The sequence below is a fragment of the Pteropus alecto genome, unplaced genomic scaffold (genome assembly GCF_000325575.1).
Source record: "Pteropus alecto unplaced genomic scaffold, ASM32557v1 scaffold45, whole genome shotgun sequence".
NCBI lineage: Eukaryota > Metazoa > Chordata > Mammalia > Chiroptera > Pteropodidae > Pteropus > Pteropus alecto.
Genome location: NW_006442491.1, coordinates 30,338,561 through 30,352,197, shown reverse-complemented (window position 1 = coordinate 30,352,197; position 13,637 = coordinate 30,338,561). Strand labels below are relative to the sequence as shown.

At 40.5% G+C, this 13,637-nt stretch overlaps 1 pseudogene; it reads left to right on the top strand.

The window, feature by feature from the left end:
- The first annotated feature begins 13,116 nt into the window (after positions 1-13,116).
- On the top strand, positions 13,117-13,235 carry LOC112471161 (annotated as a pseudogene).
- Positions 13,236-13,637: the final 402 nt, after the last annotated feature.

Below are 13,637 nucleotides of genomic sequence, written 5' to 3'. Positions count from 1 at the left end.
TATTCTATCTTCTCATCACCTTATCCAACATTCAAATTCAAAAGAGGAATTTGTCCAATTGGTCTAGTTTGGGTCACATGTTGTGTATGCAAGTAACAGGCTACCAGACCTGTAATAATGCTAACCAGCCTGCCTGCAATTTACCCTCAAATATTCCAGGTGGGAAAAAAAATACACACAGGTAGATGTGAACAAATGTGGAAAAATTTAAGCACTTAGTACATCTAGGTTCAGGGCACACAGGTATTTGTTGTATTATTATTGCAAGTTTTCTGCAGACTTGAACATTTCCGAAATAAAAACTTTGGAGAAAAAAATTATGGCAGAAAAAAGATAGTACTCAACAGCATTTATAGAATCTTTATACTTACAGGGCACTATTCAAAGTCCTTTACATATATTGGTTCATTTAACCCTCACAATAACCCTAAGCATTGGGTCTTTTATTATCTCCCTTCGACAGATGAGTAAATAGAGGCAATGAACACATAACTTGCCCAAGGGTATAAGCTACTAAGTGCTGGAGTCAGGATATAAACCAGGCTCACAAGCTCATGTTTTTAACTAAGATGCTCTACTGCCTCTCCACAGACACATAAACAAGACATTTAGCTATTGCACATAACAGGTCTAAAGGGAGACAGCGTGTTCATCAAGGACCAGATTGTTACAATCCTTCTGCTCCACCATCTTCAGCATATTGTTTTCTGTCCTCAGTTTATAGCCTCATGGACACAAGATGGCTGCCACAGCTGAAGCATCACATCGACTCACAAACAAATCTAAGTACAGGAAGCAAAAGAGTGAAGGAGGTGTCGAGAGAGATATTGTATCTCTCCTCTTTTTTTTTTCAGATATAAAACTCCTTCTCCAAATTTCCCCTTTCCCCTTTCTGTCTCCAACCCACAAAGCAAATGTTCCCTTACTTTTCATTACAGTGAAGATATGGGTTACATGGTCGTCCTAGCTGCAAGGGAATCTGGGAACGCAAGCATTTACTAGTTCGGCCGTGGGCTTTAAGTGAGTGGGCGAGTGAATGCTTCTCAGTTGTCTGGTCCAGTCCAGAGGCTCTGCTTCTGCCCCTGCCCTTCCACAGTCTCCTGCATTCTCCCGTCTTTTATTGTGTATATGAGCTTGGCACTCACCACCTGCCTTGCTGGGCTGGTTTTACTACTTATAAATTTGTGTGGTAATAGCTGGTTACTTGAACTTTCTGTGCCTCCATTTCCTAAAATGGAAACCACAATAATATGTATTTCATAGGGCTATTATGAGGATTAAATAAAACAATACAGTGAAAGCCCTAAGAACAGTGTCAAGCACAAAATACACCTTCAATAAACATTAATAATGATTATGAATGGCAGTTCCAAATTTTGAATTTGAAAGGATTAATATCCAAAGGTTAGTAACAATTTTCTTCTTTCCCCTCCATTTTGTCTCATTATAGTTATTACGGTCTGAAATTTCCTTGCAAGTGAAAATAGATTGCTGGGGTGGATACCTAAGCTTTGCACATGGCTAAAACTCTGTTTTGAAATATCTCCTCTGAAAATGAGCTGGCGCTCTTCCAGGCTCCACCCCGGGCTATGCTCTGAACCATTCCACTTCCTGAGTAAGACACACAGCTGAGGGGGTGTCAGACACATAGACAGACAGACAGAAGAGATGTAGGGCCAATGAATGCTTTATTTGCTGTTTTGCCTAAAAGGGGGGAAACATCTCTGCAAAGAAGCACATTAAATGCAAATTTTTGGTAGTAAAAAGCAGCCTGAGCCTTTCAATCCAGAGCAATCTTGTTCGTGCCTCTTACTTTAAACCTAGATCAGGGATTGGAGACCTGGGATATTTGTGCCAGAGGTGGCACATGAGCCAGCTGAAAATGGAACCTAGGCTGGCTTCAACAGACTTGTCCATCCCCATAACCTGCAAATGACCCTCCACGACTGGAAGAATTTTAAGCCCAGTTCACGTTTTGTTTTGTTTTCTTTCTTTCTGAGACTTACTTATTAAATGCTTTTGCTTTGGGAAAATAATTTCCTACCAAAAGCTTAAAAGGTACCCATTGTAGGAGCGCAAAAAAAATTTTTTAACGGTGTCGGCAAAAATGACAAGAAAGTAGAACTTTCATACATTGCTAGTAAGATTATAAAACAGTGCAGCCATTTTAGAAAAGGTTTGGCAGTTCCTCAAAATGTTAAATGTAGAGTCGCCATATGACCCAGCAATTTCATTCCTTGTTATATACCTAAGAGAATTTAAAATGTATGTCCACATCAAAACCTGCACAGAAATGCTCATAGCAACATTATTGATAATAGACAAAAAGTGAAAGCAACCCAATGACCATCAACTGATAAACGGTTAAATAAAAGTGGTATATCCATACAATGAAATATTATTAGACAATAAAAAGGAGTGAAGTACTGGTAGAAGCTATGACATGAGTGAATGTTGAAAACGTCGTGCTAAGTGAGTCAGTCATAAACTATATGACTCCATTTTTATGAAGTGTCCATTATAGGCAAATCTATACAAACAGAAAGTAGATTAGTGGTTGCTAGGGTATTAAACCTTGCACATGGCTAAAACTCTGTTTTGAAATACCTAATCTGAAAATGAGCTGGCGCTCATCCAGGCTCCACCCCAGGCTGTGCTCTGGACCACTTCCTGAGTAGGACACACAGCTGAGGGGGTGTCAGACACAAAGATAGAAGAGATTTAGAGCCAGTGAATTGACTATGGACGTGTACCGGGGGTTTGGGGGGAAGTGACGAAAATATTCTTAAATTAGATAGTGGTGATGGTTGTGTAACTGTGGATATGCTAAAAAACACTGAAGTGTACACTTTAAAAGGGTGAATTTTATGATATATGAATCATATCTCAATTAAGCTGTTCGTTTGTTTTAAAGTCCTCACTATGGTTAATGCAATTGTGAAATTATAATTTTCGTATCTTGTCCAGAGATATGAGTAGAAAAAAATTTAAATAATGGTAGAAATTCAAAGAGTATAAAAAGGTAAACAGTGAAAAGTAAGTCTCTCCCCATCCCTGTTCTCCAATCCGCCTATTTCCAGAGACACCATTGTCATTTTCTTACTCATCCTCCCAGGGATATTCTATGCCTATACAACCCTATATGTCTGTTGCTTCTTATACAAACACAAGCATACTGTCCACAATATTGTGCCCCTTGTTTTATCATTTAATTATGTATCATGGAAATTGTTCCACAGGACCTTATGATAAGGGACATAGAAAGCTGTCCTGCTTTCTTTAACGACTGTTATAAGTCCGTGGATGTGATTAGCAGACATTCAGGTTGTTTCTCTTCTTCAATGTTACAATGAATTTCCTTGTATCTCTCTATTAACAGCAACGTGCTCACAGGTACTAGTAAACACCAAGTATAAAGAAGGAATTAGAGATCACATTAATGAACTCTTTCTACAGGAGTTCAATGATGACAAGCTCAGACCTTTCCTAGCAGTAGCAGAGGAGTGGGACCAGAGGGGGCCAGAGAGGAGACAAAGTTCTCTAGCAATGGAAGTGTTTGGGATCCAGGCAGCTCAGGGTCTCAAAATGGAAGAATCAGCAAGGCTGGAGATTTTGGGTTCAGATGTGAAAGGACGTCTTTGAAGATGGTCAACTTAGTGTCTCCAAAAGGCAATACTAGAGTTGGCTTCTATGAGACAATGCCAAGTTTTCCAGATGGTGGGGTCAATACCCAATCATGAGTTTAGAAATCAACGTCATGGGACTTGCCCACTATTTTTAAAAACTGTAATGGAATTTTACCGAATATCCAAGTGGATCTCACATAGTATGTATTGTTACTTAAAATGTTTTTTTCAAGTACATATAAAAATGTGAATACTGAATCACCATGTGAAGTATATTTGTCACTATGAGTCATAGTCAAATGCTTAAAGAGATGGAGCAAGAAAGGTGACTTTTTGACCTCCACATTCTTTTTCTTAACCTCAAACCTTTTTTCCAGGCTCAGTATATAGATCTGAGAACCAAATACCCCCTCGCCCTCAAGTATAAATTCAAGTGAGAAGCGGGGCGTGCTGCCAGTGGGGAGGCATTGATTTATTAGATGGCAGCTTCAAGGAACCAGTTTAATCCTCCACCCCTGCTCCTCTAGCGGGGACAAATCTGAGGGCCAGCCACTCTTCAGCAAAATCTTCCCAGCTCGGTTTGGAGGCTTTTATCACATTTTCCTTCCCTTCCTTTTTTCTTTCTTTTGAAATTCTACCAAGGCAATGCAAGGTAAAGTCCCTTAGCCACCTGAGTCCTCTCCCAGAGGCAACCACTATTACCATTTCTTAGGTGTCGTTTAAGAGATGTAGTTACAAATAAACACACATATATACATATATAAATTTTCATAATACATATAATGGCATATTATACAAGGCTTTGCCCCTGACTTATATTACTTATGGTATCTGGGAGATCTTTTTTTTCTTTTTCTTTACCTTGTAAACAAACTTTATTTATCTGTTCTTCAGAGATGACATCGCCAGCAGTCATGAATTTGAATACAATAATTACTTATCAGCTATTTACAATTTACAGTAATATGTTAAACAATGAGGTACTACCCTTCGGATTTATCGTAAGCCATACTTAAAGAATTAGCCTTTAGTAAATATTCACCAGATCAATCTGGATAAAGTAGTCAATTAAATGCTCTAGTTTATCAGAAAAAAATCTTTTCATACTGGTACATGTGCAGCAGTTTTACTGTGTCTTTCTGGCTATATGTCATCCCATCATGGGGTCTTGGGGCTTTTAAAAGTTAGCTGACCCCAGCCCTGGAATTACAGGCTTTTTTTTTTTTTAATGAAGTTAGGTTTTAACGTGATGACAGTGAGCTTATTTAAAAGGATAAACCCTCTTCTAGTTATTTAGTAATTATAGAGTAGGAATATCGGAAGAATAGATGTGTTGAGGCATGAAAACAGTATCTATGCCAGGGGTGAATATATCAAAACCAAGTTAAGATTTTAGCTAATAAAAACCCAAAGCAAAACAATACAAAAACAAAAAAGCAAACACCCTCTGACTATTATCAATCAACTGGATTGTAGAGTCTCTTAAGAATAAGTCACGGCAGGCATCAATTATAATGTCTGCCCCTCCCACAGGCCCTTCTAAAAGAAGGACAGAAGTCACTGTCTTTCGTACCTTGTGATTGGCCACTTCTGCCTATACCACAGCCAGTTGGATCAGACATGAGCATCAGCTCCAAGGACATCCAATGCATGGGCTGGAGAGTGATTTCTGAGGTGGCTGGGCATAAACATGTTTGGCCAGACAGGAAGCAGGCTGACTTGTCAGATTTCCATGTGGAGTGAATTTAAATGAAAAACAATAGAATGAACCAGCTGGTTAATACAAGGATTTGAAGCTGCGGGGATAAAGGACACACGAGATAGGAAGGACTAGAATGGGATGTGAAGAACAAAAACTGAATATTACCAGCTAGTAGGTAGAGGAAAGATACTGAAAAAGAAAAGAAAGGTAGTTCATCCCCAGCAATAGCTGAAACACCCTACCTTTCACTACAAAAACACCTGAAAATTCTGGGTAAAAGATAAATATTCTTTCCAATGAATAACTGAGTTCACAAGAAAGTAAGGGAAATCCCCAGCTGCCCAAAAACCAAAAATGGAACTGAAAACCAAACCAGCGAGCATGAACTGATACTGTGAGTGCCAGAGGAGGGCCGTGTCGTAGTCACGGAAAGCAAGGGTCTTGAGCTAAAATGCAAATGCAAAGACAGGAAATGGGGCCTTGTGCTCATATCATCTGAAATTATAACACACAGAAACAATCCGCCTTGAGCTAGGAATCAGTGGACCAAGTAATGGTGGGATTAGACCCCTGGGACTTCGGAAGATAGTGTATTAGGATAAAAACCATGGAAGAGATGGGATACAGTGTAATGGGATATACAGACCCTAGTTTTTATATCTGAGGGCATGAAAGGAGGGAATGAAATCTGAGAAAAGAGCACAACGTGAGGGAAGCTGGTAGGTGGCAAGAAGGGAAACAGGACAACCCAGAGAGGCCCCCCAAAATAGAGAAAGTAACTAAGCTTTCGCTTTGCTAGTGGTAGAGTTGTGGGCTGCGACCCCGTCGACAAGGCCAGCAAAGCTCTCTGTATGACTTTCGAGTGCCTTCCTCATTCACTCGTCTTTTGGCCAAGTACCTACTGAGGGCTGCATTTATTTCCTATCGCTGCTATAGCAAATGGCCACAAATGCAGTGACTTAAAAAGCACAAATTGTTACAGCTTTGGGTGTGAAAAGTTTGGAATGAATCTTTTGGGGCCAAAATCGAAGACTGTGTCCCTTCTGGAGGCTCCATTTTCTTGCTTTCACAGGCTGCCCACATTCCTTGGCTCCTAGTCCTTCAAGGCCAGAACCCACATCACTTCCACTCTGCTTGTTGTTACATCTTCTCTGACTCTGACCCTTCTACTTCCCTCTTACAGGGACCCCTGTGGTTAATTTGGACCCACTCAGATAATTCCAGATAATTTTTCCCTCTCAGAATCTTTAACTGAATCACACCTGCAAAGTCCCTTTTACCAGGAAAGGCGACATAATCACAGGCACTCATTCTATGATAGAAGATGGAAGGGTGAACAAAACAGACCTGTTCCGACGGAGCTCAAGTTCTGGAGGGTATAGAGAACGGGAAAAGGGATGGAGAATCCCAACATAAACACATAAACAAAATAATATCAAAAAGTGATCAATGCGATGAAAGACATAATACAGAGGTAAAGAGCAGACGCTGGTGAGGCTACTTTAGAATGTCGGGTCAGGCTCCTGAAAGAAAATGACATTTGAGGTGAGACGTGAATGATGACAAGACAGTAGCCCGCAAAATATCTCAGGAAAGAGTAGCAGGAACAAAAGAAGGGATTCACCTGGGGCATTTCAGAAGCAGCGAGAAGGCAGAGTGGCAGAGTGGGGTGAGACATATGATCCTAATTCTGTTCCTCCTGTGAAGCCTCTCTATTTAGCTCTTGCTGGCTTTCTACAAGGATGATGCCACAGGTAAGACACCTACGAATATCCTTATCACTAGCCTACCCTTTCCTAAAGTAGATTGAGCGAAGTTTCATATCTTGCAATCAAAAGCTCCAAACTAATATAGGATACGAAATGACAAAATACTATGTAAAAAGGTGCAGTCGCTTTGGAAAACAATCCAGCTCATAACAAGCTTAAATGCAGAGTCACCGCATGACTCAGGAATTCCACTCCTAAATATACACCCAAGAGAACTAAAAACGTATGTCCACACAAAACTGGAACATGAATGTTCATAGCAGCACTCTTCATAAGAGCCCCAAAGTGGAAACAACCCAAATGTCCATTAAGTGATGGATAAATAAACAAGATGTGGTATATCCACCAACAGAAAAGTATCTAGTCACAAAAAGGAACGAAATATTGATATGTGCTTCGTGGGTGAACCTTGAAACATTATGCTAAGTGAAATAAACCAGTCACAAAAGACCACATATTGTATGATTTCATTTATATGAAATGTTCAGACAGGCAAAACTATAACAACAGAAAGTAGTAACAAATGGAGGAGGGAGAGATCAAGAATAACTGCTAATAAGTATAGGGTTTCTTTTGGGGGTGATGAAAATACTGTAACATTGATGATTAGTAATGGTTACACAACTCTGTAAATACGGTAAAAACCTTTGAGTTGTATACTTTTTAATTTCTTAAACATATTTTTATTTGAATTGTACTCTTTAAATGAGTGAATTGTATGGTATGTGAACAATATCTCAATAAAAGCTATTATTTAAAACATATTCTGAGATAGTTTCTGCCTTCAAGGAACTGAAAGTCCAGTTAAATACAAAAAAAAAAAAAAATCAAATGTCAATTGTCCCGTGCTGATAAGTTACACAGAATAGATGATGACTATACAAGAGAAATGTTAGCAATTATGTCAGGTCACATTTCTCGAGTGACTCTTTATGCCAGACCCTGTTCCAGGCACTCGCAGATGCAGCTGCTATTATCAAAGCTTACAGTCCAAACGACTTGATGAATTCCCAAATGAGTGTGTTGGGGAAATTCTATTCCCCATCTTGGGTCTCAATTTCCCCACTTGTGAAATGAACTGTTTAAATGCTATGTTTCCCCATAGGCGGATGGGATGTTTTTAAAATATTCAGACAACACTAAGTAGCTCTGTGAGAATATTACTCCTTTTTCAATCATCTTCTAATTCTTCTACCTTTAGTAGGAAGTCTCATTGTGGTACAGTTTCCTTTTTGAACAAAGGACAATACATCCAAAATCCAAAAGCTTCTAGCAGGCAACGGTAGCTAGCCAAACTAATCACATCGTGTTGTTTCACTGTCTTTATTTTTACTCTACATTTCACTTATGACAAGGGATACAGGTTTTCCTTACATGTTGATATAATGTTTCCTTTTGAAATAAAATGTATATAACTAAAAATAAGTTCATCGATTTCAAGAAAAATACTAACTAAATAATAGAGGTGGTTCAAGGACATTGCAAAAATCATAAAGACAGAACAGGAATGACTGAAGCCAACTTTAATTCCCTCTGCCCATTCTGTAGGCAGAATACCTAAGGCCTCACACAGCTAACATAATTTCGGCATCATTTTGCTGATGCTGACATGTTGAAGCGGCCACAAGCACTTGGCATGGGAGCTGCAGAAGAGGCTCGCACATTCAAAGTGCGACAGACAGTGATGAACCCCCAGAGGTTTCTTTCCCACAGGTGTGAGGTTCAGGTATATGCAGGTTCTGAATCCCCAGGTGATCTTGGCACACATCCCTCCCCATCTTGTCCCCATTATACAAGATTCACTCATTCAACAAGTATTTATCGAGTTACTACTACTTACCAGGCATTCCTAGGAATATAATGGTGAGCCACAGACAGCAACACTTCCTGCTCCCAAGGAGTTTGTAATCTAGTGATCTAGAAAATAAAAGAAACATACATGCAAGATGATTACAGACTGTGATCAGTGCTGTAAAAAAATTAAATAGCTTATTATGATAGGCTAGCCACAGAACTACTTATTTAGTTAGGTTCGATTGTATTTACTTGTCTATTTACTTGGACTAGATAATACATTAATGAGGTTCGAAATTCAAGAGGTACAAAAGGCTTAGGGTGAAAATCACCTTCGTTATGCTTTCCCCGAGATGCTTAGTTCCCCTCTCTAGCGGCAATCAGGGTTACAGGTTTTTCGTGTATCCTTTCAGAGGTATTCTAACCTGCACGAGCCAAGGGGTACATCGTCTCTGTTACTTACTTAAACGGTAACGCACATGCGATACACACTTCCTTGTCTTTCTTTTTTCACCTAACAGCACATCTTGGGCATCATTTCCTTCATTCTTTAGGTAGGTGGCTAGAGAGGATAGCCTTCTGTCAAGCACAGGGTTGGGGAAGGATGGCAGTCCAACCAATCACGACTGCGAAAGACTTGGTGTGGGCAGGACCTGGAAGATTCCGTATACCTGGAGTGTGGTGAGCAAAGCGGGAGAGATAAACGATAATGCCAGGAAAGTGGCAGGGGCCGGGGCATGCAGGTTCTTGTCAGTCTTTAGTAAAAGAAGTTTGCAATTTATTCTAAGAGCAGTAGCCACTGGATGTGTTTTGGGCAGAGTGACTTGATCTGACTTGAATGGTTCAAAGATCACTCAGGCAATTGCAGGGGTGGGGGGTGGACAGGAGTGGGAGAAGACACCAGCTAGAAGGTGGTTGCAATATTCCAGGTGACAGGGGACGTGAGCTCAGACTAGGGTGGTATATGAGAAAAGACAGATTTGGGGTATATACCGAAGAGAAAAGAGAAAACCTCGACAGTTAGGATGTGGGAAACAACAGGAAAAAGTTTGAGCCCCTGGGAGGAGGGAGTTGTCAGGTTTCGTGGGTATTTGAATGTCCATAATTTACTTTAAACTACTTCAATAGAATCGGTTTGATATTACATAAATGCCAGCTTAAGCCAGTGAGTCCCGAAATGCAGCCCATGGACCAGCAATATCAGCATCACCTAGAACCGGTCAGAAATGCAGACCCCAACCCCTCCACAGAGCTACTAGAGATGGAAGCCAGCAGTCAGTGATTTAACAAGCCCTGCAGGTGATCCTGATGCCTGTTCAAGTTTTAGAACCTTTGGGTTAAGCCAGGGATTTCCAAGGCAGACGGATTCCAGCCTGTGTAGGAAGTGAGCAGCAGGAGAGCCAGCGAAGCTTCATCTGCCTTTGCAGCCGCTCCCCAGCTCTGGCATCACCGCCTCAGCTCCACCTCAGATCATCAGGCACTAGATTCTCATAGGAGCACCCGTCCCTGGTGCCAAAAAGGTTGGGGACCCCTGGTCTACAGATGGTCAGCCATCTGTCAAGAATGCACGGTACAGGGATAATTAACTAGCAAGCAGCCTAGCAGAAATGGCCACACTATCAAACTAAAGTAGACGTGCCTCTCAGTGCGGTGGAGACAGGTAAGAGACAAAGGGAGTGTTCTCAGCAAAGGAACCTTATCAGAGAAAGGGAAACAAAGCTGGACGTGCCTGGAACAGCTCTCGTAGGTGGAGTTCCCTGAGCCCTGGGAAAAAACAGGCCTTATCTTGAAAAGAGGAAGGACTGGATCAGTTCGGGCCTTGTTGGAGAGGAACAAATTGTGTGCAAAAGGAATGAGGGCAAAAAAAAGTTTTTTTAGTGCAGTTCTCACCCAAAAAAAAAGCATGCCGAGGGAGAAGAAAAGGCGTCCATTTCTAAGAACACTGAAGACAGACGAATCACACAGGCGCAGAGGGACAGGGACCTGGATTAGCATTTGCGTTCACCAAGGAAGAAGTAGATGTGACCTTAGGCAAGGCACTTCTCTTTTCCACGATGTCAGTATTTTCCTCCTCTAAGGAGCTGGGCTGTCAGCTGTTATAAATTTAAAAGTCATTCCCCGAGAAGGACATGCTCACCATCACCTTTGCAGTCTTTTGCCATAAATGTTTAACCTAAATCGAGACCTGTGGAAACCACCAGACAAATCCAAATGAAGAGACATTCTGTAGAAGTGGCTTAGACTCTGGGGAAAAAAAAAAAATAATAATTGTCTTGAAAGACAAATAAAGGATAGGGAGCTAGATTAAAAGGGGCCCAAAAAAGGCATGACAATTAAATGTATTATGTGATCCTTGTATCCTGATTTTTGTTTAAGTAGCTATAAAAAATATTATTGGAATGGTTGGGGAAATTTGAGCATGAGAGGGTATAGTAGAAAATAGTTTTATGTTAACGATAGATTTTCTGAGCATGACGACTGTATCTGGTCAGGTAGGATCAAGCCCTCATTCTCAGGAGACAGATGTCAGGTTACTTACAGGTAAAGAGCTGATCAGTTTGCGTGGAACCCTCAAATTGTTCAGGAAAAACAAATAAACAAAGCAGAGGAAACAACAGAAATGCTGCTTCTTTTAATCTTTTTTTTCCCTGAAATCCACCCTCTCCCTCCAAACCTGGGCTGAGACTAAGGTGATCAACTCATCCCGATTTGCCTGGGACTTTGCTAGAAAGTCCTGCATCCCAGAAACCCCCTCTCAGTCCCAGGAAATCAGGATAGTTGAGTGCCCTAAAAGAGATCCAGATCTTCTCAGTTCGGCATAATAAGTCTTCTAATGAAGAAAGGAAGGAATTTCATTTAAAAATCGTCATTTAGCCTCCTCTTGATCCAAAGAGGTTTCTGGAATCAGGTCTCTACTTACCTGAAGATACCTGGGGGATGAGCAAAAGAAAACAATGGCTGTGATAATTTTCCAGCTGCCAGTGTAGCTGTGGAAACCAGGTGACCAGGATCTAGGGTTTGAGCCTTAGTTAAATTGTAAAAAAAATGTAAGAAGCCCTATATTAAATTGTTAAGTTCAAATTAGTGAGAAGTTTTAGGTCCATTCCAAGCATTTGTCCCATAAGAAAGCAAATGACCACAAACTAAATCCTATTATCCCTTCTGCCCTCAAAGAGAATCCCTGCAAATCAGCAGCTGCCTCTCTTTCCTGCCTTTCCTGTTTTGAGTTCCCCTTTCTTGACTTGAATGAAAGCAGGATTGGTTAAGAGGAAGCCCCTAGAGCTGGACTGCCCAGGTTCAAAACCTGACTCTGCTGTGCGACCTTGAGCAAATTACTTAGTTTCTCTGTGCCCCAATTTCTTCCTTTGCAAAATGAGGATAATAATCATAATGATAGCATAAGGATGCTGTAACAGTTAAATAGATTAATGTATGTTAAGTGTTTAGGATAGAGGTTGGCAAATATTTTCTATAAAGGACCAGATAGTAAATATTTTAGGCTGCAAGCCATATGGTCCATGATAAACTACTCAAAGCTAGAAAGCGCCTATCGATAATATGTAAACAAATGGGCATTGCTATGTTCCAATAAAACTTTATATAAAAAACAGGAGACTGTTTATACAAAAAAAAGACTGGCACCAGCCCAGATGCAGTTCACCAGGTAAGTAGTTACACTGTGGCACATCCTTACCATGGAATACTACTCAGCAATAAAAATGAACAAACTATTGATACATACAATAATTTGGATGAATCTCCAAAGAATTATGCCAAGCAAGGGGGGAAAAAATCTGCAACAGTCACATCCTACGTGGTTTCCAGTATCTAACATTTTTGAAATGACAACAAAGATTGGGAAGAGGTGAGTCTGATTGTAAAAGAACAAAATGAGGGCTCCCTGTGGCGTCAAAACGTTTCAGCATCTTGACTGTGGTGGGAAAGACACAAACCGCAGGGGATGAAATTATGTAGAACTGATACCTACACATCCACATGCAATGAGCACACATAATGCTAGGGAAATCTGAACAGGATTGGTGGGTCACATTAATGTCAACAAGCTGAATGTGATATTATATTACAGTATTGCGTAATGGTATCATTTGGAGAAAATGGGCAAAGTGTACAAGAGATCTCTCTGTCTTGTTTCTTACAATTGTCTGTGAATCTACAATTAACTCAATAAAAATTTTGATAAAATTTCAATTAAAAAAAAAAATCTGTCTACAGCCATGCTACCCTGAACAAGCCAGATCCTGTGTGATCTCAGAAGCTAAGCAGGGTCAGGCCTGGTTAGTACTTGGATGGGAGACTACCTAGGAAGACCAGGTGCTGTAGGAGTAAAAAGTAAAAAATAAGGAATTGTAAGCTGACAAGTTCCTTGCAATTGGTGAGGTCAACCAAGGATTGCCTCGCCTAAAAAATATATATATATTTAAAAAAAAAAAATCTGGTGATGTGCTGGATTCGGCCTGTGGGTCATAGTGCTAAAATCAGGAAAGTCTTGGACAAATTGGAATGAGTTGGACACCGACATATATTAGGCTCGTGTTCCAGGGACTCCTCCTGTCTCCAGGATACCAGCACAGATAATCACCCCACATATGTGTTACTATGATGACTACGGTTATTATTTTAACAAGACCACACAGCTGCAACATTTAAATAAGCTCACAGGTCTGCCAGCACCTTTCAATGCTTCACACTTCCTCCACGTAGTCAGAGGCAGCAGGTAGAAACAGC